At 38.0% G+C, this 27814-nt stretch overlaps 1 long non-coding RNA gene across 1 annotated transcript in view; it reads left to right on the forward strand.

Moving 5' to 3' along the window:
• Positions 1-25577, forward strand: part of LOC144581878 (uncharacterized) — a 103543-nt gene extending 77966 nt beyond the window's left edge. The window contains exons 3-5 of the long non-coding RNA XR_013533296.1: positions 15981-16104; positions 25087-25241; positions 25356-25577. This is a non-coding gene — a long non-coding RNA (uncharacterized LOC144581878). The remainder of the gene's footprint in view (positions 1-15980; positions 16105-25086; positions 25242-25355) is intronic.
• Positions 25578-27814: the final 2237 nt, after the last annotated feature.

Consider the following 27814-nt stretch of genomic DNA (forward strand, 5'->3'; position numbering starts at 1 on the left):
TCCCCAGCAAATGCACTACCCTCAAGACTGGAAACCCACAGACCTAGATGGGAACAGGTATTCCTGTTTTCACACCCAAGTGTTCCCTTTTGGCCTGCCGTGGCCTCCCATCCTGTACGCATGTAAACCTCAAACCCCAGACTCCACAAGCAGATGAGCAGAGAAACAGAAGAGCGGCACAGCAGAGAAGGAGTGTCTGAGTGTTGAGAGGAGTTCAGCTGGAGATGGTCAAAGAGGAGATTGGTTGTGGGATGGCCAAACTCCAGGGGAAGATTATCTTCCCACTCCATTCCCTTTCCAGCTCCCCTTGCATCCTGCTGAGAGCCACCTCTACCACTCAATAAAAACTCCTGAATTAACAGTCCTTCAAGTCTGTGTGTAACCTGATTCTTCCTGGATGCTGGACAAGAACCTGGGTACCAAGAGGGCCCTGAGCTGGTTAACATTTAAGCTGTCTGCAGATGGCAGAGCTAAAGGAGCACTGTAATGCATGCCCACTGGGGCTTTGGGAGTCGCAAGCACCCATCCCTAGACGCTACCATGGTGCCAGAGCCCAAAAGTGCTCACCCTGGCTTCTACACCAGCCCATCTGCATGCTGCCCCTCCCATATGGGGTTTGAGAGCATGGCAGCTGAACATAAGCCACACCCCTGTAACATGTCCTGTAAGGGGGTTAGGGAACTCTTCCATTTCAACAGTATTTTACATATACACTCAAATTAATTTTTGTACAGTTTTAATATGCACTGACTTTTTCACAGCCACCAGATTTACTGCAGAAATAGTGTGCTTTCTTATGTTGGGAAATTCACCAAGAGTTGTTTGTGTCTTTAGAAAGTCATGTCATCAGTAGCACTGTGTATAGTATTTTTGTCACCAAGACAGCACACCTAAAGCACTCTAAAAATACCAGGCTCCTGCTACTGTAAAAATGATGTGAAAATGCATTTTGTTACATAATTGTTCTTTTGGAGGTGGAAAGTATGTGACTACAAAATGTTCTAATCCAGGTTTACCGATATTTCCTCCAAAAATATTATGGGATGTATGTATGATGTATGTATACAAACATTTGGTATATGCATAAAGTTACATGTTTGTGGCTCCTGGGAGGTACAAAGCATAGTCATATTTTAAAATGCTCTGAAGATTCTACTATCACCTTTTAAAATTCCTACTAAGATTGTGAATTTTTGTTAGTTTCACATCCATCATTCTCATCCAATTGCTTGGGGCTCTGTCTCCTCTGCCTAATTTTGTTTATGAGGTTTCAGAAGCCCAACATTATACCTGCGTCTTCAGTTAAGGATTTGTAGAGGTGGGAAAAGTTCCTGAGAGTTTGGATACAATGACTCTTTAAAAACAGTGGGGTATTAAGTTCAGTCTAATACCTTGTTTAGCATATGCCTCCATACAATTAAATTTGAAAATTTCCATCAGACAGAAGCTGTCGAAAGAGATTTGAATATTCGATAAGAGTTTTCAGCTTTCACCCGCTTTCACAGATGAACAATTTAGGAGGGCAGAGGCTGTGTGCTCTCTGTTGACATTCATGGATCAATTGGTTTGCAAATATTGGATTCTTTTTGCTGTAATAACAAGCAAGTGGCAGCATTTCTACTCTCCAAAATAGCAAAATGATGATACACTCAAAGGGTCATATGTGTGCATGTATGGATTTAGAAATCTTTTTAATCCACAGAAACAGCGCATAATAGGGGCTTAATAAAGATTTAATTAAGAATCACACTTTTTCAGGGCTAGAAGGACCCTTAGGGATGATCTAGGCTATTCCACCTGTTTATATTTCCCTCTTTTTCAAGTGATGACACTGAGGCCCTCAGAGGTTAACTGAATTGCTGGTGATTATTCATATCCTTGCCCTATTTTGAGAGATCTTATAAAAAACAAACTTAAGGATCTAGAAATAAAAATACCATTTGACTCCAGCAATCCCATTCCTGGGTATATACCCAAAGCATTATAAATCCGCCTATTATAAAGACACATGCGCACCTGCGTTCATTGTGGTACTGTTTACAATAGCAAAGACCTGGAACCAACTGGAATGCCCATTAAGGATAGACTGGATAAAGAAAATATGGCACATATACACCATGGAATACTATGCAGCCATAAAAAGGATGAGTTCATGTTCCCTGCAGGGACATGGATGAATCTGGAAACCATCATTCTCAGCAAACTGACACAAGAACAGAAAACCAAACACCACATGTTCTCACTCATAGGTGGGTGTTGAACAATGAAAACACATGACAGAGGGAGGGGAACATCACACACTGGGGTCTGTTTGGGGGTGAGGGGCTAGAGGAGGAATAGCAGGGAGTGGAGAGATTAGGGAGGGTTAACATTGGGAGAAATCCCTAATGTAGGTGACGGGGAGATGGAGGCAGCAAACCACAATGTCATGTGTATACCTATGTAACAATCCTGCATGATCTGCACATGTACCCCAGAACTTAAAGTATAATAAAAAATATATATATATATATATATATAAACAAAAAAACGCAAAACTACTTGCGTTTTTATAGGGATGTCTTTTGAGGACTTACCTTGTGAGCCACTAGATGGCTCTCCATGGAGTAGCCCCATAAAAACTATTTTTGGCTTTTTTAGCACTTCATTTATTTGCTTCAAATATCACAGATTATGAAACTTTAAGGCAGATCCTTCTTTATAACTACATTTTTAATTATTTTCTTTATGAGGACCTATAAAATAAATTCCTCAAAAAACTCAGACCTAAAGATATTTGTTATTATCTTGAATTACTTGTTTGATATTACATAATGGAGAGTAGGATTCTACTTTCTTCTTTGTGTTGGCCACTAGGGAATACAGACTCAAATTTGTTAAATTAAACATCTTAATTATATTTAATTAATTAAATTAACTAACCTAACCCGAGGCCTTATTTTATTTTTTCTACCCAATACCCCCTCTTTATTTCTATTTTCTCTTTTCTTTATTTTTATCTTACTGAATTGTAGGTATTTTAAAGTCATATGAGATACTTTTTAATATTAAGCTTAAAATCTTTCCTGGAAATATTATTTATTTAACACTAAAACATGCTAGGCATTGTCAATAGACCAACCTTAGAAGTTGTGGTAAGACAAGTTAGAATGATGGAGAATCTACATAGCTGTCTTTTTAGTATTGAAATAAATTTTAGGGACCTACAGGTAGATAAAATTGAAATGAAATCAGGGTTATTTTGAGCTCTAAGGTCTCTTCAGCTAAATGGGAAAATATCATATGTAATACATATTAAAAATACAGTATTCCTTAAAAATATAAGAGTGAAATTAATCCAAAATTCTTAAGTGATAGAGTAACTCTGGATGGGAGTCTGAGCTCAAATCTGACTTGAAAATTCTGTCATGGTGTAACTCCACTCCAGAGATGTGGATGTTTGATTATCTTCTATATATATGTATTTTTTTTTGAGACAGACTTTTGCACTGTCACCCAGGCTGTAGTGCAGTGGTACAATCTCAGCTCACTGCAATCTCCGCCTCCAGTGTTCAAGCAGTTCTCCTGCCTCAGCCTCCTGAGTAGCTGGGACTACAGGTGTGCTCCACCATGCCCAGCTAAATTTTTTGTATTTTAAGTAGATACGGGGTTTCACCATGTTGGCCAGGATGGTCTCGATCTCCTGACCTTGTGATCCACCTGCCTCCGAAAGTGCTGGGATTACAGGCATGAACCACGGCACCCAGCCTTCTTCTATACGTTTTATAGTCCTTGTTCTAGCTCTAAATAGGGTTCTGTCCTTCTGTATTTTAAACAAGATTTCAGTTTACATTCCAACTAGTCATTATCTTGTTAAGATTTTTTTTGTGTGTAGCAAGTTGAAGAGACAACTCCAAAGATTCCTTGAAAAGGTAGCTTCAATATTGTTTGTGATAATTAAAAAAAATTTTAAAACAAGTTAATGTACTAATCCTAGAAACATTCAGAATTAAGACTAGAGACGTTAATAAAATCCATGATATTAATATTTTGTGTAAAAATGTATACATATTTGGTTTAGGTATTTGTACTATTTTATAGGACTTGGCTTATTAAAGTAACAGATTATCCTTGTGATTATGATTTAAAATGTATAATTGACTAAATGTTTTGTACTTGTAAGCCCATATTTTAGTTCTTGCCACTCTGAGCCCTGGTTTATCTCTTCCTCCATGCTGAATACTCTAAGAAGTGACTGTTAGTGTAACTCAGTTACTTACCAGTAAACAAGTAAATTCTTAATTTCTGGGTGCTGTTTCCTTTTGTGCACCAGCTGACTCATTTTCCTTGGATGTACTGTGCTCTTTTACACCTGTGTGTGGTTCTTCAACCTGCACATTTGTTCCTGATACCCACCTCCAGTCCTATCTCTGCTTGGAAAAATCTGACCCATCCTTTAAAACACAGTGGAAATGTAACTTTGCCTGACATCTTCCCCTTCTTCCTCTACAAGCAGGATTTCCTTCCTTCCTTCCTTCCTTCCTTCCTTCCTTCCTTCCTTCCTTCCTTCCTTCCTTCCCTCCCTCCCTCCTTCCCTCCCTCCTTCCTTCCGTTTCTCTTTCTTTTTCTTCTCCTCTCCTCTCTTTTCCTCTCCTTTCATTTGCTTTTTCTTTCTTTCCTTCTTTCCTCCTTTCTTTCCTTCCTTCCTTCCTTCCTTCTTTCCTTCCTTCCTTCCGTCTTTCTTTCTTTCTTTCTCTTTCTTTCTTTCTTTCTTTCTTTCTTTCTTTCTTTCTTTCTTTCTTTCTTTCTTTCTTTGTACTTTTATTTTAGATGCAGACAATATATGTACAGATTTGTTATATGGGTATATTGCACCAGGTAGTGAGTGTGGTACCCAATAGGTAGTTTTTCAAGCTACAGCTCCATGCCGCCCTTCCCCTGTCTCCATTCTTGCTCCCCCTTTTCCCCTCTAGTAATCCACAATGTCCATTGTTGCCGTGTTTATGTCCATGTATGCTTAGTGTTTAGCTTCCACTTGTAAGTGAGAACATGTCATATTTACTTTTCTGTTCTTGAGTTAATTTGCTTAGGATTATAACCTCTACCTCCAGCCATGTTGCTGCAAAGGACAGGATTTCTTTCTTTTTACAGTTGCATAGTATTCCATGGTGTTTATGTACCCATTTTCTTTATCCAGTCTACCGCTGATGGGCCCTGGGTTGATTCTATGTCTTTGCTATGGCGAATATGGTGACGAACATATGAGCACATGTATCTTTTTAGTATAATGACCTCCTTTCCTTTGGGTATATACCCAGTAATGGGATTGCTGGGTCAAATGCTAGCTCTATTTTAAATTCTTTGAGGAATATTCAAACTACTTTCCACAGTGGCTTAACTAATTTACATTCCCATCAGCAGTGTCTAAGGGTTCCCTTTATTCCACAGCTTTGTCAGCATCTGTTGTTTTTTAGACTTTTTAATAATAGCCATTATGATTGGTGTGAAATGATATCTCACAGAATGGCTATTGCTAAATATTATTAGCAATAAGTTAAGTATTGTTATTAAATTGTGGACTTGATTTGTATTTCTCTGATGATTAGTGATGATGAGCATTTTTTCATGTGTTTGTTGGCTATTTTATTCGTCTTTTGAGATGTGTCTGTTTATGTCCTTAGCCTGTTTTTTTAATGGGGTTGTTTTTTGCTTGTTGCTTTATGTTCCTTACAGATTCTGGATATTAGACCTCTGTTGGATGCATAGTTTACAAATATTTTCTTCCATTCTGTAGGTTGTCTGTTTACTTTGTTGATAATTTCTTTTGCTGCGCAGAAGCTCTCAGTTTAATTAGGTACCACTTGTCAATTTTTGTTTTTGTTGCAATTGTGCAAGCAGGGTTTGCTTCACCCTCTGTGCTGCTCTTATTCAGGCAGGAGTGAACAGCAGCACAGAGGCTGAAGCACATCCTGCTTGCACAATCCTTCAAGGACAGATCATGACTTCAGCCCAGAATGTATTCCTTAACAATCACTTAATACATGTTAAATTGAACTAACTTAATGTGTTCAATAAGCATAAATTAAAGGTACTGACCAGCTAAATAACAGATCATTAATTACTTCACCAACTCTTATTCAGGATTCCATAACATCACAGAGAATTCTGAGAGATTCTGTTTTAAATTTTTGTGTTCTATGGAGAATTGTATGGGAAGAAAGACTTCTATATCATAAAACAGCATGAAAGCCGCTGATTCTTGATAAGCCCCGTTATTTTAGATGAGTAAGCTGAAGCTTTTAAAATGTGAAAATAGAGATATCTGATTTCTCTCAAAAAATGAAAGGATCCACCCACACAGGTTCCCATCCTTGAAAAGTGTTAAGCTCCTAGAATCCTCTCCAGTTTGCTGCAGTCCTCACCACTCCCTTTAGTTTCTCTGTTGCAAAAGATGAATATCAAGAGCAGCACTCAAACCCAGAAATGCTGACTGGCATATCATGCTCATACACCTGGCCTTCTCACTTCATTGATGTTACTTGACTGTCACTGAAGATAGTTAAACTTCAGGCTCTAACTTGTGCAATAGATTTATTTCTTTGAAATATAATGGGAAAAATGTTTACAAATCAAACTTTATCTAAAATGCATTTAGTTTTCGAGGAATCATCTGTAATGCATCAGAGGAATCAACTGTAAATTCTTTTGTACATCAAATAAGCATACCTGCTTATATGTCTATTGCTTTGACAAGACCTACATCTTAATTTGGCATTTAATTCTGAGATCTCAACTTGTTCTGTTAAAATTCTCCAAAAATTTATTCCTTTGATGAGTGTAACATTTACTTTTCTGCAGGGAAAGCTTGGGTTCAGTGTGATCATCTTTTCTTTGCAAGTAATCTGTTTGTCTGGCTTTCTTTCCTGCATGAATAAGATCATATCACTTATAAAATTTCTATCATGAAAATAAAACTATTGCCAAGACAGGTTTAAGACTGGGCAACATTCGTTTTTGCCAGGGACACAGTGAGCTGTAAACTCCAACTCTCTTTCATCCTGGAAAGTTTTCCCTTTTGTACATAGTTTTATAAAAACAGTTTTATTGGCATATAAATGTCATATAAAATGTACCCGTGGTAAGTGTACACTTCATTGATTTTTGGTTTCAGAAATTTTCTATCATCCCCAAAAGTTCCTTTGTGCTTATTTAAAGTTATTCCCTACTCCCAACCCCTAGCTCTATGCAAGTCCAAGCCAGGAATGTACTTGTCCCAGACATGACCACAACCCTGGCCAGCTGAGTTATTGGTCCTCCCTCTCCCTAATCACCAAGACCATCACCTTCACCAATACCACTGGGCAGGTGTATCTCTACCACTTCAAATCAAATAGCAGCTGCCTATCTTCACAGCCTATCCCCTGCCTGGGCAGACTGTTGTGGACACTGAGCTGGAGAAGCCTGGGGAAAGAACCGGAGCAGCCCTAGCCAAGGACTCCTCAGACTCCCACTGTTTTTGCTTGAACTTCAGCTGTTTTTAAGGCATAGATCCTTCAAGATTCTTGTTTACAACTGTTTTTGGAAGAGGCTTTGCTGACTTCAGTCAGCCATAGCCAGAAGACTCACCTTTTTATGTATGTTAGATCTTTTCTTCCTTAATTTTTCTTCTTTATTTTTCTCAAGGATGTCAGTGGCCAACTGATGAGATCTTTGTGCCCTGTAGTCTGTTGCTATCTCTTTTTGTCTTGTGATCTTAATCTGTTTTCTCTTTCTGGGATGTATCTTCTGCCCTATCCTGCCTTGGAGGAGGATTTTCACTACCTGTTGCAGTATTAGTTTCTTTACACTTATTTAGTTCTTTACACTTGTTTGTGTCTTTGCTGTCTACCTGTTTTTTTTTTTTTATTTTGTTTTTGGAGATGGAGCTTCACTCTTATTGCCTAGACTGGAGTGCAATGGTGTGATCTTGGCTCACTGCAACCTCTGCCTCCCAAGTTCAAGTGATTCTCCTGTCTCAGCCTCCCAAGTAGTTGGAATTACAGGCATGCACCGCCATACCCAGCTAGTTTTTGTACTTTTAGTAGAGATGGGGTTTCAGTGTGTTGGCCAGGCTGGTCTCAAACTCCTGACTTCAGGTGATCCACCTGCCTTGGTCTCCCAAAGTACTGGGATTACAGGCATGAGCCACCATGCCTGGCCCCATCTACCTTTTTATATCAACATTGCACCTCAGTTACTTCTATTTCCATCATTTTATAATGTTATTTTCTTCATGCTTTTGAAAATAAAAGTGCTTTCTAATTTTTATCCTGATTCCTTAGTATTAATTAGAATAATTTTCTCTGCATCTTTACAGCAATAATTTCTTTCTTTGATGTCAAATGTTGTATTTATATAATTTTCCTGATTACTCAACCTTGCGTAAAGTGTGACTCTGTTCTGGTGTTTGCCAGCTGATAGGACCCACATATTCTATTTGGTTTCTCTCACTGTCTGGTAAGGTACCATCAGAGTTCCTTTTCCAGAATATAAGCTGGAAGTCAAACAGATGCACAAGCACATAGGTTGAAGTTTTTCATGTCTGGAAGACTTTTATCCCATTCAATGCTACTCTGAAGAGGCAAGACTACTTCTCTTCCCATTACCTAGTTTTCTAACTGTGAGCCAGTGTAGTTATGACGAAAAACTTTGAATCAGCATGCAGATCCTTCTGCATTAGAGGTAGAATGTGGGGAACTTCATTCAGTCTCTAACATGGACTGCTTCCTGTTTCCATCCCCACCTGTACATGACTTGACCTCACAGGCCACAGTACACTCACAGAATGACCAAGTTTAGTGACTGGGTATTACAGGCTTCAACATCAATCTAGTAATGAAGCACTGAGGAATTCTCAGGGAAGAATTCCTTCAGAAAAGAAGATCCCCTTCAAGGAAATAGGTCTCTAGCATCATGGTAAACCTTCCTGGCTCTGTTGCTCTCTTTCAGAGACCCATATATGAGCTCACTGAAGACATTACCTAGTACAGCCCATCTACATTACAGTTAGTACTAATTCCTCCCAGTCATTAAAAACATCATTGATTTATATCCTTAGTTTTCCACTGCTATTGTGATTTTTCCTCCATGTTGATATTTTAAACTGGAAGGGGAAATTAGTAACCAATACAATTTTTTGTATTTTAGCAAATACTAAAAATATCCAAATATTGATTAAACTGATAAAATGCTTTCACATTCAGAGGGAAGGTGTTTTCCATGACCTTTAAGATTTTTAGCACAAATTTCAGAAAAATACATTTTCTGCTCTAGTTTACACAGTTGAGCCTTGAGTAAGACAGATCTGAACTGTGTAAGTCCACTTATATATGGGTTTTCTTCAGTCTCTGCCACCCCTGAGACAGCAAGACTAACTTCTTCCATTCCTCCTCCCCTTCAGCCTACTCTGTGAGATGACAAGTGTGAAGACCTTTATAGTAATCCACTTTCACTTGATAAATAGTAAATATATTTTCTCTTTCTTATGATTTTATTAACATTTTTCTCTAGTTTATTGTAAGAATACAGTAGATAATACCTATAACATATAAAATATGTATTAATCAACCATTTATGTTATCAGTAGGGCTTCTGCTCAATAGTAGGCTATTAATAGTTAAGTTTTTAGGGAGTTAAAAGTTATATGTGGATTTGTGACTATGTTGGGACTGGGATTGGAGCCCAAACCCCCATGTTGTTCAAGGGTCAAATGTATAGAGAGTAATATTTTGGAAGAATGTATACTAGAACGGTGAGTCTCAAATTTTTTATGTATTGTGCTTCTCAAATGTGGATGTGTGCATCAATCCTCTGGGATCCTGTTAAGAAGCATATCCTGCTTGTCTAACAAGCTCCCTGCTCTTATGACAAGGAAGGTGACAGAAGAACTGGGGTGCTGTATCCAGTCATTCTTGGTCTGATTGCCATTCAGGAAGACTCAAACTGGGAAAATTCTGCAACACTGCCATTTCCAGGCTTACAGAGAGCCTGGTGTTTCATGACCCCTACTCCCAAAGGAAAAACTGTCACCAAATGATTGCTCTGTCAATAATTGTGTGTCATTTCATGTTCAAACACTCATGGCTTTTTTTAATCTGGGAGGAGACTGTTAGAGTAAGGAGGTGGCAACCACAGATAAGTCTTATCATTTTCATGACACTAATCATAAGTTTTTAATTTTATAAAGCTTCTAAGGATTTGAAGTGGGGTTTGTTGATAGCAGGTGACATCTTAAAAATTCACAGTCCTTTGAGGCCTTGGCTAGAGCAAGAAGTCTCGAAGCTCCATGAGGTTTTGAAACAAATACGCTGTCTTTTGAATAGGAAAATAGCCAAGTGCGTGTTTGGAGCTATGGGAAAAGACAGTGAGTGATCTGCTTTTAAGAAGGTAGCTCTGCTCTATGACAGCTGACTTGATGCTTTAGCGTTCAATAAAAATGCTCTTACTGATTTGCAAGACATGTTGTGTTTTCTATACCACAAAAATAGATTCCATTATAATTCATTGTTTGCAAATTAGGGCATTTTTGTGGTGTCAGGTTTAAATCAGAACTAATTTTCAGAATGAGATTGCTTTTATTCTTTTGTCTGCTTGATATTAACCATTTTTGAGACCCCTCCCACAGCACGATTACTTTCTAATTCTAATATTTTCTTGAGAGAACTGTTCTCGTTGTTGACAATTTCAGTTTATGGGTTATGTGTGGCTAAGAATTGCAAAGCATTTATTTGGAAATATCTAAAAAGTAAACTTGGAACCTCATGTAAAAGAAAGATAATAGTGGCATTTTCAGTAACAGTGTCATCTAAAACTAGCTTGCTGGGATTATTTGGACAACAGATTCAGGCACAAAAGTAACATACCAAGGATGTTTTAAAGACCATAGGTGTTTGGAAAAAGCAGATTAACATAAGTACCACTGACATCAATTCTGTAGACTTGAACAAATCATTGCTGTTATTTAATTTATCTTACTATCTAGTATTTGTAAAGTATCTAAAAATTAAATTGTACCTATATCAAAATAGATCAGCTCCTTCTGACGCCAAGTTCAAGTTTTGTATATTCGTTACCAAGGAAGTCAATCTTTTAAGAATCTTTTCTCTTTCTCTTTAAGAAACATAACAATTTGTTGCCAGCTTAACCCACATCTGTCTCTCCCTTCCTGTTACTGTCTTGCTGCATCTAGCTCTTTCTCTTCTTTGTCAGCATTTACCATTGTCCTGTTTTCTTTTTTTTTTTTTTTTGAGACGGAGTTTCGCTGCTGTTACCCAGGCTGAAGTGCAATGGCGCGATCTCGGCTCACCACAACCTCCGCCTGCTGGGTTCAGGCAATTCTCCTGCCTCAGCCTCCCAAGTAGCTGAGATAACAGGCGTGCGCCGCCATGCCCAGCTAATTTTTTGTATTTTTAGGAGAGACGGGGTTTCACCATGTTGACAAGGATGGTCTCGATCTCTTGACCTCATGATCCACCCGCTTCGGCCTCCCAAATTGCTGGGATTACAGGTGTGAGCCACCGCACCCCGGCCCCATTGTCCTATTTTCTGTATGCTAAATGATGTCCCACAGTTTTCAAGATTAACTTTTAATACAGATATTTCATAACTTTGAACTCTCTTCCCCAAATTAACCAGTTTTTATGATTATTATCTTTTTATTACATACTTACTATTTTATTCTTTCATTTTGCATCCAGTGACTATGTTCTTTTTAAATATCTACTATCAGGTTCAGTCCATAAACCAACAATTCCCCAAAGAGTATTTTGCTACATAAAAATAGGAATACTAATTAATACCATAGACTGGAGAATACCAATATAGGGTGATTATATGTAGGCAAAACTGTGTATGTTTAAAGAGATGAAAGAAGAAAGAATTGTTTAATATAGGCTATTACATTTCTGTAAAATAATCAAGGTGAATTTCTACTTTATCATGTTTCATAATTAATCTATATGGAATAAAGAAATAAAAATCTCACCCAATTATAATAAAAATTGACCAAGAATAGAACATTTACTCACTATGTGGAAGAAAAATAACTTTTTTAGTTTTGAAGAAGTAAAAGAAATTGTTAAAGGATGACCGACAGCTTCAAAAATAGGCATGTTTAAAAATTTTATATAATTAAAAAAACCTAAGGGACTGACATAGTTCACATTTTAAAAATTGTATACCTATAAAGAAGACACCCAAAATTTAAAGGATAAATAAATTTTAAGCTCTGCAAGAAAAACAATTTTCTTGTATTTTACACACAGTAGATATGTAACATGAATAATTAAATGAGTAAGGGGAAACAAATAGAAAGCACACTTTTAAAAGCTTGTCTTTGCAAAAATAAACATGTGAAATAAACTCTGGACAGTTCAAATATGCCAAATGAAATCATTGTTAATTTATACCATATAATACCAGTGAGGTATACATTTCTTGAAGTGGGTCTTTAAATTGGTTTGTACCTTTCGGAAGGTAATATGATAATTTGAAATAAGTGCTAATAACCCCCATGCATAAATTTATCTTAATGAAGTAGCCAAGGTTAAATAGGTCATATGCACACATTAAATGATAAAAATATTGAACATTTCCATATTCAGTATCTATTTCTACATCAAAGGTGTTCAATCTAACTTTATCTGCAATACTATTAGGAGAATGGTTATATGCATTTTCACTTTACACAAGGTTATGCTATGGAACCATGCAAATAATACAAATTCTTAAGAAATGTGATGACTGTTTCTTAAGTAAAAACAGAATCCAAATTATTATATATTATGACTGTAACTATAAACAAGCCTATAACTTCATAGAAAACAATATGCATACCAACAGAAATGAAAGCAGTTTTATGAGGGTGGTAGACTTATGGTCTTACTGTTATTGTTTTATTTATTTTTAATATTATAGCTTTAATTAAAATATATAAAGCAATCCCTCTACTACATATCACATATATGTATATATATATACATATATATGCAAATATTATTTATATTCTCATAGCCTAGTAAAGCTGTTGTTCTCCGAGGGAAACTGTAATAATTAGTTATTGACTAATAAATAGACTTTTCACTAACAGCACTGATATACTTGCTACTGAATATTTATAAGAGAATGGGAAGTGCAGTTTTAACTAAGGTTCAAGGGAAGCAATTCTTTTGAAGAAATCCTTGGAAGAAATTATTTTGAAGTCTATTCTCTTCTAACATACCCGTGAAGCACGAAGCAGGTGATTGGTTCCTGCATACAGAGAATAGGGCTTAGAGACATTCAGCATGTGTTAGCATCAGTAACAGATGGGACCATTTTCAAGTGTATTCACTGGTGATTATTCATCAGTAGATAATTTTCAACATTGAAAATATTAACTGTACTTATTTTTATGTCTCAAATTTATTGGTGGCCTTAAAAATAGCTGGTTTATTGAGATATAAATTACATACTATAAAACTCACCCTTTTAAAGTATATAGTTCAGCATTTTTAGTATATTCATGGAGTTGTGCAACCATCACCACTATCTAATTTTAGAATATTTTCACTACTCCAAGAAACCCTGTACCCTCTAGAAGCTACTCCCTATTACCCCTCTCCCTGTTCTTTTTTTTTTTTTTTTGAGTCAGAGTCTCACTCTGTCACCAGGCTGGAGTGCAGTTGTGTGATCTCGGCTCACTGAAACCTCGCCCTCCTGGGTTCAAGTGATTCTCCTACCTCAGCCTCCTGAGAAGCTGGGATTACAGGCGTGCACCACCACACCTAGCAAATTTTTGCATTGTTTGTAGAGACGGGGTTTCACCACATTGGCCAGGATCGTCTGGATCTCTTGACCTTGTGATCCGCCTGCCTCGGCCTCCCAAAGTGCTGGGATTACAGGCATGAGCCACTGCACCGGCCCCCACCAGTTCTTAACAATCATGAATCTACTTTCTGTCTGTATGAATTTCCCTAATCGGGAAGTTTCATGTAAGTAAAATCATATAGTAAGTGGCTTTCTGTGTCTGTCTTCTTTCACTTAGCAAAAGGTTTTCAAAGTTCATTCATATTGTAATATGTATCAGTACATCATTCCTTTTTATGGCTGAATATTTTCATTATATAGAGTGAAAATATATTTCTCTATAATATTTTCATTATATAGAGTGGACATTTTGGTTGTTTCTACGTTTTGGCTGTTGTGAAAATGCTGCTACGAGCATGTATGTACAAGTTTTTGTGGGGACGTGTTTGTTTTCAGTTCTCTTGGGTGTACACTTAGAAGTAGAATTGTTGGGTCATATGGTAACTCTGTGTTTAACATTTAGAGGAACCGCTAGACTGTTTTCTAAAGCAGCTGCCACTATTTTATGGCTCCATTGCAGGTGGCTTTTACTTTCTTATTTTGTTTACTTATTCTTCTGTATTGAACATATATTCAATTAATAATTAGAAAGAAGTCATTTTTTAAAAATCTATGAGCTTTGATTTGAGGGTAACAAGCCTGATGTAATGAGGCTTTATTTCATTTGGTACCATCTTTGTCTCTAAACTGAACAAACTTTTAAAACTGAACAAAGACCCTATCTTATGCAGTATATATTATAGGTGTGTGTATACACACACACACACACACACACACACACACACACACACACACACTGCATTTTATATATATATATATAATGCTATTGTGATCAAAGAGGAACAAATTGTTGGGGGAAAGAATCTGTTCACAGTCAGTTTGATCAAATGAGAAAGCTCTTTAGTAAAAGTGTGGAATAAATGTTCTTCACAGGATTTTCTGGATAAGTCATTGAATTTCTATTCTATGTATTCTCTTACACTTATCTGTTCAAGTACAGTAAAACCATCTCTGCTGATCAGATGGCTGAGAGGAGTGTAGGAAAGAAGAATGAGAAAGCCAGGATGTACATAGGAAAATTTCATTTCAGTACATTTGGTGTCTACCTATATATCTATATGTTAATAATTATATCTATATAAATATCTACATGTATATCTATGTGTATACCCATACCTATATTGATATCTGGTGAAGTTGACTATCATAATTTGGACTAGTGCAGAGTCCTGACATGATTTGCTTTGATAAATAGATAAGTGTGATCTATATGTAAAAGAAAACCTCTGAATTGCATGGGGGAACCTAAAATAAATAACTATTGGTGTCTTATCTGTCATAATTACTGTATATGTGATGAATTGGTGAAACTCAATTTCTGTGAGTTTTAGGGCTCAGTAAGAGTACCATTCTGAGCCATACTGGGAAAAGGGAAAATCAGTATTATTGATACTTTTTTATTGAAAGTTTTGACCTTTTGTTAACCATAGATTTTGTTTGCATTATTTTGATTTTTAAAAACAATTGCACTAAATATTATTTACCTTAGCTATGAGATTTTTGGTGTCCTTTTAAATTTTGTACTGATTGGGAGTGGCTCATTGTCTTCATCCAAGTCCTAGCTCTAACTTTGACTAGACTTTAGGTAAAGGGGCTAGAAAACAAAGTGGCATTTTATTTGTGGAGAAACCGAGTCATAGGTTAGCTCATTTGACGCATTCATGTAGTGAGTAATTGCGAATCAGATGAGTAACTCCTCACTCCTGTTCTTTTATCAAATCAGTAAGTGATACTCCCTAGTTATATATTTACTAAGGTTTGACTCCTTTGGCTTAATTACCATTTCACATATTTGAATTAAAAATGAATGATTTCTAAATTTTTCAATATTGTCACTGTTTTTTAAACAAGTACAAAGTGAGCAAAATTTTCCTAATCACTGGCAGTTGAGCCCTTTTCCTTGGTCTTCCAGGATTTTCTGGAAAGGAAAAGTACTCTATTTTAAAGCCAGGTAAGGAATTACACGGGAGTAAGGTTTTCTGTGTAATTCTTTCATTTCTCTCGAAGAGATTAGGGACAAAATCTCTCTCTCACTCTCTTCCTTTCTTTTTTCTTAGGGTTTTTCAGTTTGAAAGTGAGATAGAAGAGCCAGAGGATTATGAAAATTTCAGTGCATTGAAATGTTTGTTAAACCCACTGGAAGAACAGCACATCCTGGAACTATTATTGGCAAAGCAAATAGTGAGTGACATTCAGCGTTTATGCTGTTTGCTCTGTGATACTGCTGGAATGAGTTTATGTCACACACACAAGAGTACGAAGAGGAGGCTCTTTCTGGGCTGGCCAATAGATGTTTGTTGTTCAACTTATTACCATGGTAAAGTTCAATCTTCATTATTGTAGCTCAGATCACTGTAAAGAGAGAAATCTACAAATGGGAAGAGAATATTAATTTAGCCCAGCATTTTCCAAAGTTATCCCTTGATAATAGCTATAGAAATAGTTGCTTGGGTAAATATTGGGAAATACTGCATACTAATGTCAATCTTGGAGATGAACATGCTCATTAGCATATTATAGGCTCTGAAAAATCCTGAAGGGGAAAGCAAAAATCTATAGAGTTTGGTTTAACCTAGCTTTGCCCAAATTTTGTTATGAGACCTCTTAGTACTGCTGTGAAACTAATTGCTTCAAAACTTAGAGGCATAAGACAATAATCACTTAATATCTCCTAGAGTGTTCATGGGTCAGGAATCTGGGAAGGATTCACCTGGGTGCTTCTTCTGGCTTAGGGTCTTTCAAGCATTGTAGTTAGGAGGTGGCTGTCCTAAAACAGCAAGTGGCAAGAGCCACTAGAGACTTGCTGGTCATCTCTCTTCCTGCCACATTAGAGCTTTTCCTTGTGGCTTCTTTATGTAGGCTACATTGGGTTTCCTCACAGCATGGCTTTATCCGGGTAAGATATTACATGGTAGCTCCAAGTACTGATGCCAGTATGGCAACTCACCAAGTAGAAACTGCCATGACTCTTATGTCATAATCTTGGAAGTTAGGCACTGCTACTTTAAGTATATTCTGTTATTACAAGTGGTCACAAGCCCACCCAGGTTTAAGAACAGGGGAATTCAAATCTACATCTTGTTGAGGGAGTAGAAAAGTTCTAGAAGAACATGTAGGATTGGAAATAGTGTTATTAATACCATCTTTGGAAAATGTGTTCTATCATCAAATGCTCTTTTTAAATTTAATATTGGTTCTGTGAAACATGTTTTGGGAATGTTGTTTTAGACCATTATCATCAGAGCTGCCTCCAAATAGTAAGATGAACTGATCAAAAAAGATTTGTCTTTACAAATTCTAGAGACATCCATGTATGCAAGCCACAAAGGGATGATTTGGCTTGACTATATTAAACGGTACCATTATTTAAAATTCTATAGCTTAGAAGTATACCAATTTAGATGTTTACTTTTCATGGATCAGAGAGACTTAAGGCTGTAACTCCTACATCAGTGCCAATGACTGAACCCAGGTTGTGTGGAGTCTCTTGGCATTTATATATCTAGACTGGAGGAGATTAGAAGTGATCCACTGCAATCCAGAATGACCCTGGAAAATCTTCACCAAGTGAGAGGAGTCCTTATGAAATTGAATGGCTTCTTGGTAGTGTAGCCATGTTTGGAGAGACTTATCAATAGCTTTTTATTTTTGAGATTATGGTTCAGTGTGATAAGATGTCTTCATCTGGTACATAGTGTTAGAGGATACCTCCTGCTGAGTGACACTGTCCTCAAGTCAGCCTTTTGGATAAATTGTTTCCTTTCAGTCCAACAATATCCTTCCTCTTCTCTAACAACCTAACTCATATTTTTTGCCCTCAGATGCAAAATAAGTTATTTTATCTGTTATTGTCATTTATATGATGTCATGTACAGTATTTGTTTTCTGTAACATTTCTATAATTGCTTATTAGCCACATGACTGTTTTGTTCATTTAAAATATTTTATACATAGTTGATCCTGTCATTTGTGGACAAAACCTGTCATTTGAACAAATGTCCTAGGGTCAGAGCTAGAAAGGACCCAGGAGATCACATTGTCTAATTCTTTCATTTTTTTTTCAGATGAGGAACTGGGAGTTAGAGGTAGAGTGTTATAGAAACATCACAGAGCTGGCTAGTGTTAGAGCTAAAACCAGAACCCACAACTTAGGCTGCCAGTCCAGGGCACTTGTTCAATGTCTTGCACATGGTAAGCCTCCAACAAATGTTAGGTGACAAGATGATTTGGTCCCTTTTATTCTTGAATGGTCCTGCCAGCTTTGGAGGAACTGGGATGACCTAGGTATTTGCTCCTTTGTCAGTGTTTTGTAGCACTTATATAAACATTGCTCATCACCCTGTGCATTTGTAAGCTCTCTGGGTTGGGTACTGGTTTCCTTCCATGAGGCTGTGAGTCACTGGAGACAGTAACATTATACTTGCTTCCTTGTATGCTGACTGCTTGGCTCAGCGCTTAACACGCAGCAAGCACTCAATAAGTATTGAACAAATGATTGATTTGTTGAATGAATAAAAGGTAGTGTGTTGCTCCCATGTGAGTCTGATGGTTTCAATACTGTGTCAGTGTGGTATTTATCAAATGGATTCTCAGGAGAAAATGTGACTTCATTCTGCTGAATAGAAAATTACTAAGATTTGTCCAAACTCATAGAATATACAGCACCAAGAGTGAACCCTAATGTTAACTATGGACTTTGGTGATATTGATGTGTCCCTGTAGGTTCATCAGTTTTAACAGATGTGCCATTCTGGTGTGGGATGTTGATAATTGGGGAGGCCATGAACATGTGGGGGCTAAGGGTTTATGTAAAGTCTCTAGACTTTCTATCCACTCAATTTTGCTATGAACCTAAAACTACGCTAAAAAGATAAAATCTTTTTTAAAAATTACAAGGATAGATTACAAAGTATTTTAAAAGATGGGATTGTCCAGAAAAGCCATTTAGGCATCTCAGCTTCACAGGTAAAATGGGAAATCAAAAAGTATTTCAGTTTACATCCCCCAGCCATGAATAACTTTCATTTACTCTTTATCTTTGACAACACACAATATTATGTGTCTTTAAATTTTGCTAATTTTTATGGAGGCCTGTCATTCAACTTGTGGATTTTTATTATTCTGAAGACTCTTAAAAGTCATCCCTTTTTCATAATTGCCCAGTTATTGATGCTGCCAAGTTTTTGAAGTGCCTGTTCAAATATTTTACCCAATTTTATATGAAGTTCACTTTCTTTTATTTATTACATTTGTTAATCACATATCTTGTATTTTATTGTATATATGTTAGGATAAATATTTTTCTCCATACTTGGTTTGCATTTTAATTCCTGGATGGTATATTTTGAAACACAGAATTCATCATTTTTTATATAAACTAACTAAATTCTCCTTCTGAATTGTTCCTTTCTTTGTACTGGTTAGGAAATCTTTCTTTATGAGAATATTTTATTGTGTTCCCTTCAGCTTCAGAACATGAATCCATGTGGAAATGAACCGTGTATGGTTTGAGGTAGGGGTTCATAAATGAAACCCATGGATAAGTATAATATTGTTAGATGAAGAGAGAAAAAATATTTCCAGGTTACCATTGAGTCTTTACTCCAAGTTTTTTTCATGAAGCACAATATCTCTACTTTCTTTCATTGATTTTAACTTTATTTAGACACCTCTGTCATCTATGATTTCACTCTGTGACTTGACATTCAGAAAAAAAGGAAAACCAGAGAATATATTCTATGCCATGCACCATGGGTAATAATAATAGAAAGACTGACTTCCCAGGAAGGTAATCTCTAAAGAATGTCATCTCTGGGCATGGAACTCATTTCCCCTTTCTTCACTTTGTATCACCAAGGCAACTGACTTTTCTGAGCCAAAATATTGATGAAGGCATTTGGTGACATGGAGGCATTTGGCCACACCATGCCTTGGAACTTCATGGATACAGCAGACACATACTGCAGAACTGCCTTCCATACTCATTTCCTCCCTATTAAAAACAAACAAGCAAACAAAAAACCCCCAAGCACTTCCAGTCATTCATATAACAAAATCAAATCTATTAGGCACCTAAGGATACACTGTTTCCTTGTGTTGCATATTTCTTCTGAGTCAATCTGTTTTGATGGTTGTATGAGGCTTTACTCAGTAATTAAAACCAGTACTGTAGCCTTTGGCTCTCATCTGTGACTCCATTTGGAGAGTTCAGGATTTGAAGAGGAAGGCATTAATTGGGTAGAATTTTTCAGTGGCTTCAATGGCCACCTGGATATTTTTCCTCATTCCATATATTCTCCATAAATGCTTATTTTCAGGTTAAGCCTGGCCTAAGGAGGGGACACATATTCTAAAACTAACAATCAAGCTTCTATTTAATATCACACTCCTGTATAAAGTTTTGGCTAAAACAGGAAGAGTGCAATTCTGTTAAAAATATATACTCCCTCTTTATAACAAAAACTTAAAGCAGAAATTATTTAATTTTAATTGGCTTTAAATAAAGCTACTTAGATTCTTTCTCACACTAGTGATAGATTTTTTTTTTGTTTTATTGCAGAACCATTTTGGCCCCAAAGGCACTATTTGAAAGTCATATGACAAAATCATCTATAAAAGTATATAGTTTATGATAGAAGATAAATGGAATTGTTAATCTTTGCTTTTGTTTAAAGATAACTGACTTATATGGGGATAAAATTAATTGATTTGAACATTTTTCTCTGAATATGCATCATGCTCTTTGTTGAAATGTTGACCAATACTAGTGTATTAATGTAGGATTTTTCTTGATCACTTTGCCACCTGGAAACCTCTGGCTGGCTGTGTCTCTGCCTTGGTCTCACTCAGCCATGCTACCTGCCACAGGAGGTGGCCTGTCCACTCAGCCTGCCTGAGCTGTGCCTGGCTTGTGCACTGGCTCAGCCCACGACTGGACCAGGCATGCCCCAGCCCACTTGTATTAAACCCATGTTTGGTGGTTCCTGAGTTCTTGTCCTGTGTCCAAGAAGAATGAGGATATGCTGACAGTTGAAGGGTGGGGAGGACAGAGAAGAATTTTCTTGAGTGATGGAACAGCTCTCACTGATGAAACAGTCCCCTCAGAGAGGGGACACAGAGTTGGTCCCCTACCCAAAATCAGGTAGTTTCTTTTCCAGTGTGGCTGAGTCAAAAGGCTAAAACAAAGGTGCCACTCAAAGGTAGGCATGACAGTGTAGAAATCCAATTAAGAAAGGGTAGATATATGTAAAATAGGTGAAGGGTGGGGACCAATCAGAGGAAAGCCTCCAAATGGGAAGAGATTTCTCAATCCTGTCTGAGGATTTACCCAGGACTGTCTTCAGCTTGAAGATTGGGTTTCACCAGGGACCTGCCCCATCTGCCTAGGCATTAGACTGCCTTGATTTGCCTTGATTTTCCTGGCATAATCAGTATGAAATTCAAAGAACAAAATAACATGGAATAATAACTACAATATTATTATTTTTAAAGAAGAGTTTTAGAATTGCTAAGATGCTTCATTATTCAAGCAGTATGTCCTTCTGTAAGTTATAGAGTAGAAGTAGAAGTTGGATACCATTCAATCAGTTTTTGCAACAAAATAAAAAGAAAAAGCCCCTTTGTAGTAGCAGGTGTTTCCTGATTCTATTTCTTGAGTTTTAGATCAAAGAATAGGAACAAATATCATCTCATCTAAGAAAGGTCATGGGAAATATTGTCCATCACTAGCAGGTTTGATTGTTGTTGAAATGCATGAAGAATTAGAAAAATCATCCCTAATTTGTTTTGGCATCAATGGCTACTGCAGGTTCTGGAGCATGCATCTTGGTAGACTTGCTAGGTTTCCCACGTCCTTGTGGTTAATATCCTGTTTCAGAGCTCCTAGCAGACAAAGGACTGCCTGTCCCACCCAAAGACCCAGGACTAGGGTTGTAACTAACCCCATTTGTGGTGCTTTGGAAATAAAGCCACCAATATCAGTTTCTTGCTGGTGCTGTAACTAACTGCCATATTCTGAGTGACTTAAAACAACACAAATGTATTATATTACTGGAGTTCTAAGTCCAAAATCAGTGTCAGTGGAGTAAAATCAAGGTGCTGACGGGGCTGTGATCCTTCTGGAAGCACTAGACGAAAATTGTTTTCATGCCCTGTCCAGCTCCTAGAGGGTGGGATGTTGTTTGTCCACTGTTTCTGTAATCTGGCTGGTGATGTGTGGAGGAGAGCCCAGCTGAAGTAGTGCACAATCTTTGTTATAACGGTACCAGGAAGCTGGCTCTTCCCACCATCACCCTGCCAACTCCAGCAAAACCAAAACCAAAACAGAAACCCAACAAAACAAAACACCAGGGCATATTTGTAGAATTTGCCAATTTGCTGAAGTGTAAATACTTCTATCCTTGCCAATTTCACCCTGCCGATGTGACATCACGGAGCAGGCAGTGAGGAAGAGAAGCAATTGGAGATGCTATCACACAACTGTTTGTAATCTTTTCACAATACCTCAGGTTGACTTTTGCTCCCAGGTTTTGCTAATGGTCTGTCACAGAGCTTTTTCTAACTACCCCTGGGTTTGGAATGCATCCTGGAGTTCAGAGTTCAGAGTTCAGCAAGGATCTTTGCCACCTTTGCTTTTTGGTTGAGACTGTTAGATCTGTTGTTCCCTTCCTCGCTTTCACGTTTCCCCATCTATGTTTTCCAAAGCTGTCCTGTCAGAGAAAAGAAAAAGATAATTGTTCAGTTTGCTTTTCTCCAGTGTTGTGTAATAATGGATACATTTCAGAATTTTACTGACTTACAATAGGGCTTAGGGAGGGAGAGAGTACTTTGGAGTCCCTGGATATTGAGTTGCTCCTCTCTGAGCCAGACTCTTCAGTTTGTACATAGTAATGTATCTTCAAGGAGGGAGAAACTGTGGCGGCTTTAACCATCTTAACCCTGAAATCTCACCAGTAAGCATTTCTGATTAGCTGAGAACAGCTATAGCCTTCACAGATATTCTCATTTATATTGAAGTAACATCCCGGAGGAGGGTTTGAGGCCATTTTATATGATATGGAATAGTATTAAATTTGGTCAAATGACTGCATTCTCCTAAAAAAAATTTAAATAGAATTACCATATGATCCAGCATTTCTACTTCTGGGTATAATACTCCAAAGAATTGAAGGCAGGAAATTGAACAGATATTTGTACACCCATGTTTATAGCAGCATTATTCACAATAGCCAAAAGATAGAAGCAGCTCAAGGGTACATCAACAGATGGATAGAGAAATGAAATGGGGTACATACCTACAATGGAATACTATTCAGCCTTAAAGAGTAAGGAAATTCTAACACATGCTACAACATCATGAACCTTGAAGACATTATGCAAATGAAATGAGCCAGTCACAAAAGGACAAATACTGTACGATTCCACTGACATAAGGTACCTAGAGTAGTCGAATTCACAAGACAAAAAGTAAAATGGTGTTTGTCAAGGGCAGGGTGGCGGGGGAAGGGAGAGTTAGTGTTTCATGGGTAGAGTTTCAGTTTGGAATTGTGAAATGTTCTGGAGATGGATAGTGGTGACAGCTGCACAACAGGGTGATTGTACTTAATGCCACCAAACTGTACACTTAAAATGGTAGAATGATGACATGTTGCATACATGTTACTGCAACAAACAAAAAAAGACTTTGTTTTTGTTGTTATGCTGATAGTGTTGAAGCCTGATCAGTTAAAGAGCACCAGGAACCAGCCTGTAGTCTAAGGAAGTCAGATTTATTGACTTGAAATAGCAGAGGGTGGGGTGGGGGCGTTGCCAAAGCTCGGCTCAGTGGGAAGAGAAGGGAAGCATCTGTTAGAGGGTTTGGGCTCCTTGTGAATGATTCTGAGGATGGGCTGAGGAAGCAGGATCAATTCTGGATCGTTTGCTATTTCTGAAGCAAGATAAGGAGAAGTGAGGATTAACCAGGGACGGGTACTGTATAAGGCATGGGCAATTGGACACCTGGGTATGTATCCCCAGCATTAGATGGGAACAGCAAGGTGGGTCTCCCCAGCGTTAGATGGGAACAGCAAAACGGGTCTGGGGCATCACTAGTAAGAAAGCAGTAGTCACCTAGAGAGGCAGTCTTTAGGACATCTTATAGATAGGCATGACCTTGGGGGAATGCTATTCCTGTTAGTGTCTTTCAGCTGCCTTAAAAAAATTTTTTATTATTAAGACAGAGTCTCACTCTGTTGCCCAGGCTGGCGTGCAATGGCACAGTCTCAGCTCACTGCAACCTCTGCCTCCCGGGTTCAAGTGATTCTCTTGCCTCAGCCTCCTGAGTAGCTACGATTACAGGCACCGACCCCCCACCATGCCCGGCTAATTTTTTGTATTTTTAGCAGATTTGGTGTTTCATCATGTTGGCCAGGCTGATCTAGAACTCCTGACCTCAGGTGATCCACTCACCTCAGCCTCCCAAAGTGCTGAGATTACAGGTGTGAGCACCACGTCTGGCCCATTTGTTTTTTAACAAGTACATATATCTCACCCCGTTCAGATAGAGAATATTGTCACTACCTAAAAAGCTGCCATGCATCTCTTCCCACTCAGTCCCCCAGAGGAAATCACTGCTGTGTTTCTGCACTATAAATTGGTTTTGCCTTGCTGGCAAAGAACATTATTTAGGCTATAAAATTAATACATATTTATTAAAGAGCACTTTAAAATAACATTTAAGAAACATAATGGAGATGATAAAATATGTAAAACATTTTGTAGTCATTACTTTTACTTGTTTTCTCAATTAATTAAAAGCTCTTAATAAACCTAATTTTTAATTGCTACATAATGGCTGGCTGTTTGGACAAGCTCCTATAGCCCCATAATGGCTCTTGAGGTACCTCCCCCACAAACGCAATCTTTGGCCCTCAGAAGGTGAGCGGAGCCAGTGCACAGGCGTGGAGGGAGACGGGCTGGCCTACAGAGAAACATATTAGCTTTAATTGCTCTGGACATTTTCTCCCTCCTCCTTTGGTTGAGCTGCTTATGCCTGGGCTGTTTGCTTCTATGGTGATTTCTCTCACTGCCTCACTCATTATCTCATTAGTCATTAAATCCCCTTTTGATGATACAAGAGATCCGGAAACATTTTTAATGAATGCTCGCTTGGTTTTAACCACACAGGAGCCGAACATGACAAGCTGCAGTGGTCCCGGGCTCGCCGGGGCCAAGGTCCTGCTCCACGCTGGGGCCCTTTGCAGCTGACTGACAGCAGTGGATGTGAGCTGGTCCAGAGCCATGGATGTGGGTATGCTGGCTCTTGTACAAGGAGCCTCAAGGTACCTTGCCAAAATTCGCCCTTCCCTTCCCCCAATTCATTAATTGATAGTACGTTTTTTTTGTTGTTGTTTGTTTGTTTTTCTTTGAGATGGAGTTTCGCTCTTGTTACCCAGGCTGGAGTGCAATGGCGCGATCTCGGCTCACCGCAACCTCCGCCTCCTGGGTTCAGGCAATTCTCCTGCCTCAGCCTCCTAAGCAGCTGCGACTACAGGCACGCGCCACCATGCCCAGCCAATTTTTTGTACCTTTAGTAGAGACGGGGTTTCAACATGCTGACCAGGATCGTCTCGATCTCCTTACCTCGTGATCCACCCGCCTCGGCCTCCCAAAGGATAGTAAGTTTTAAAAAATAAGAACACTTCTTGTTCTTACTGTGTACAAGGCGCTTCCTAAATACTGTATCTGCATTATTTTAAATCCCAGAAGAACTCTACAAGGTAGGTGTGTTTTCTTCTTATTTTCCTTATTTTGCTGATAAGAAAACTTGGGCACAGCAAGGTTAAGTGACTTGCTTAACTTCATACCTGCGGTAAGAGGGAGCCCTTGTGGGAACCTAGATGATGGGATTTCAGAGTCTGATTGCCCTCTGCATTAGGTCTGTTTCCTGCAGAAACAAAATACTGAGGACTTTTCTTTTTGATTTGATGTTTAACTCTAACAGAGTCATGGTTTTTGTAGAGTGAACTTTGTTAGTCTCAGTTCACAACCATGAGTGCCAGGTTTCTAAATGGAACATCAGCCAGAGCAGGGATCAGAGTGGCTTTTTTGAACCAAAGCATTGGCATTAATATTCCAATATGAGTGAAACTGAGGTTTGAAATCATGGCAACAGAGACTCTTGGAACTCCCTGTCAAGACTTCATTTCCAGTTTGATTATCCCATTTACTGTTGACTTATGTCAAAATTCTTCAAGAACTGGGATTCAAAAGACTTGAGATACTTTGGAGAAGCCACAACTTGGCTGCCAATTTATTTAAGAAATGTTGGCCTTCTTCATTTACTTGTATACTTTGCCAATCAGAATTCACTTTGATGAGGTTTTTATTAGCCAGCTGCAGCATTTTTTATGACATGGGCCACACTCCTTGGTGATTTTTTTCTACCAAATAAGCTCTTACATAATTCACAGGCTATTGACTTTGGGAGGATTCATGGTGTTTCCCCAAATTATTTCTTGCATTGTGCCAAATCCTGCAGGTATATAAGGTATTCTTGCTTTATAACTTGGTTTAGGATACAGGGTTATCTTTATAGAAATACTGGGGAATGAACAGTATGTGCTACAGGCATTCAAAGAAGGGTATAATGAAAGTAGGCTAGAAGAAAACAAAGTAGTATTTATCGAGTATATGCTCAGTACTAGTCACTAGAGGTTTCATATACAATATCTCTTTGAATTTTCACCACAGCGCTCCCTGATCATCATGGCCCATACTTACTAAATAAGGTAACTTGGGCTCAGAAACTACACAAATTTCCCAAACTCAAATAATGAACAGGTTTACATAATTCCCACTTTTTTTTCTGTTACCTCAAAGATAGCTTTAAAGAGAAGGATCTGAGGGGAGAAAATGATTAATATGTCATAGTGGATAAGAGGATAGGCTTTCTGTAAGCAAATTATCATCTATTCTACACTTCTTCCTTGTAACAAGTTGACCAATTACTTTGGTTCATCTAGTAGAATAGTTTTCCTTTTATAAAGTAGAAAGTCTAAGGCATTAAACTAACTACAGTCTTCAGCCAGTATGTAGGGTCTCCCATGCTACTCTTCAGCTACACAATATCAACTTACTTCTATGCCTTATGATGTAAAAATTATAAAGAAGAGCATTGACTGAAGTAAGGACACTTCACAGTAATTCTTGAGAATAAATGAACTCTCTGTTGGGGCCATCATTTGCTTTGTTTTTAGTGTATCATCACCAGGTAGTATACTATTCAATTACATTTTCCCTGACTGAGGACCCTGGGGACCCTGGAGAACCCTGTATTTTAAAACAAACAAAAACTGGAAGAGAAGAAGACAGTATCTCTCTACCGAGGGTTAGTTACTGAGGTACGACAGGGACAAAAGTTCTGTTTGCCCAGGGGTTGTTTACGCATAGAGCCTTGGTCTCCACCATGGCCAAATTTATTAGACTCCTTTTGGGTTGACCACAGATTAGAAGCCGACTCAAATTAGATGAATGAAAATCTTTCAACTTCAGGATTATTCCACCTCAGAAGTACAAAAGAAGCCCACAGTGCTTTCCATTAAGGTTCTTTCTAGATGTTTCCTCCAGAGTGTAAGAGCAACAGCAGCTGCTCTGACACCACACATGGGTCTCTAATGTCACCTTATCTGAAGATTTCTCAAACCCCAGCTTGATAAGCCTTCAGGTTTAGAAGTCAAATCTTATCAGTCTCTTGTGAATCCTGTAAGTCTAGAGTGCCTTCATGCAGGTGCCATATGGTAGTGATCATCCTACCGTAGTGGGTGAATAAATCCCCCAAGTTTGGGAGAATGATAACTCCTGAAGATACAGTCATTTAATGACATTTCCATAATGGTGCAGTAAATACATGGTA

Source organism: Callithrix jacchus, chromosome 1 (genome assembly GCF_049354715.1).
Source record: "Callithrix jacchus isolate 240 chromosome 1, calJac240_pri, whole genome shotgun sequence".
NCBI classification, from domain to species: Eukaryota; Metazoa; Chordata; class Mammalia; order Primates; family Cebidae; genus Callithrix; species Callithrix jacchus.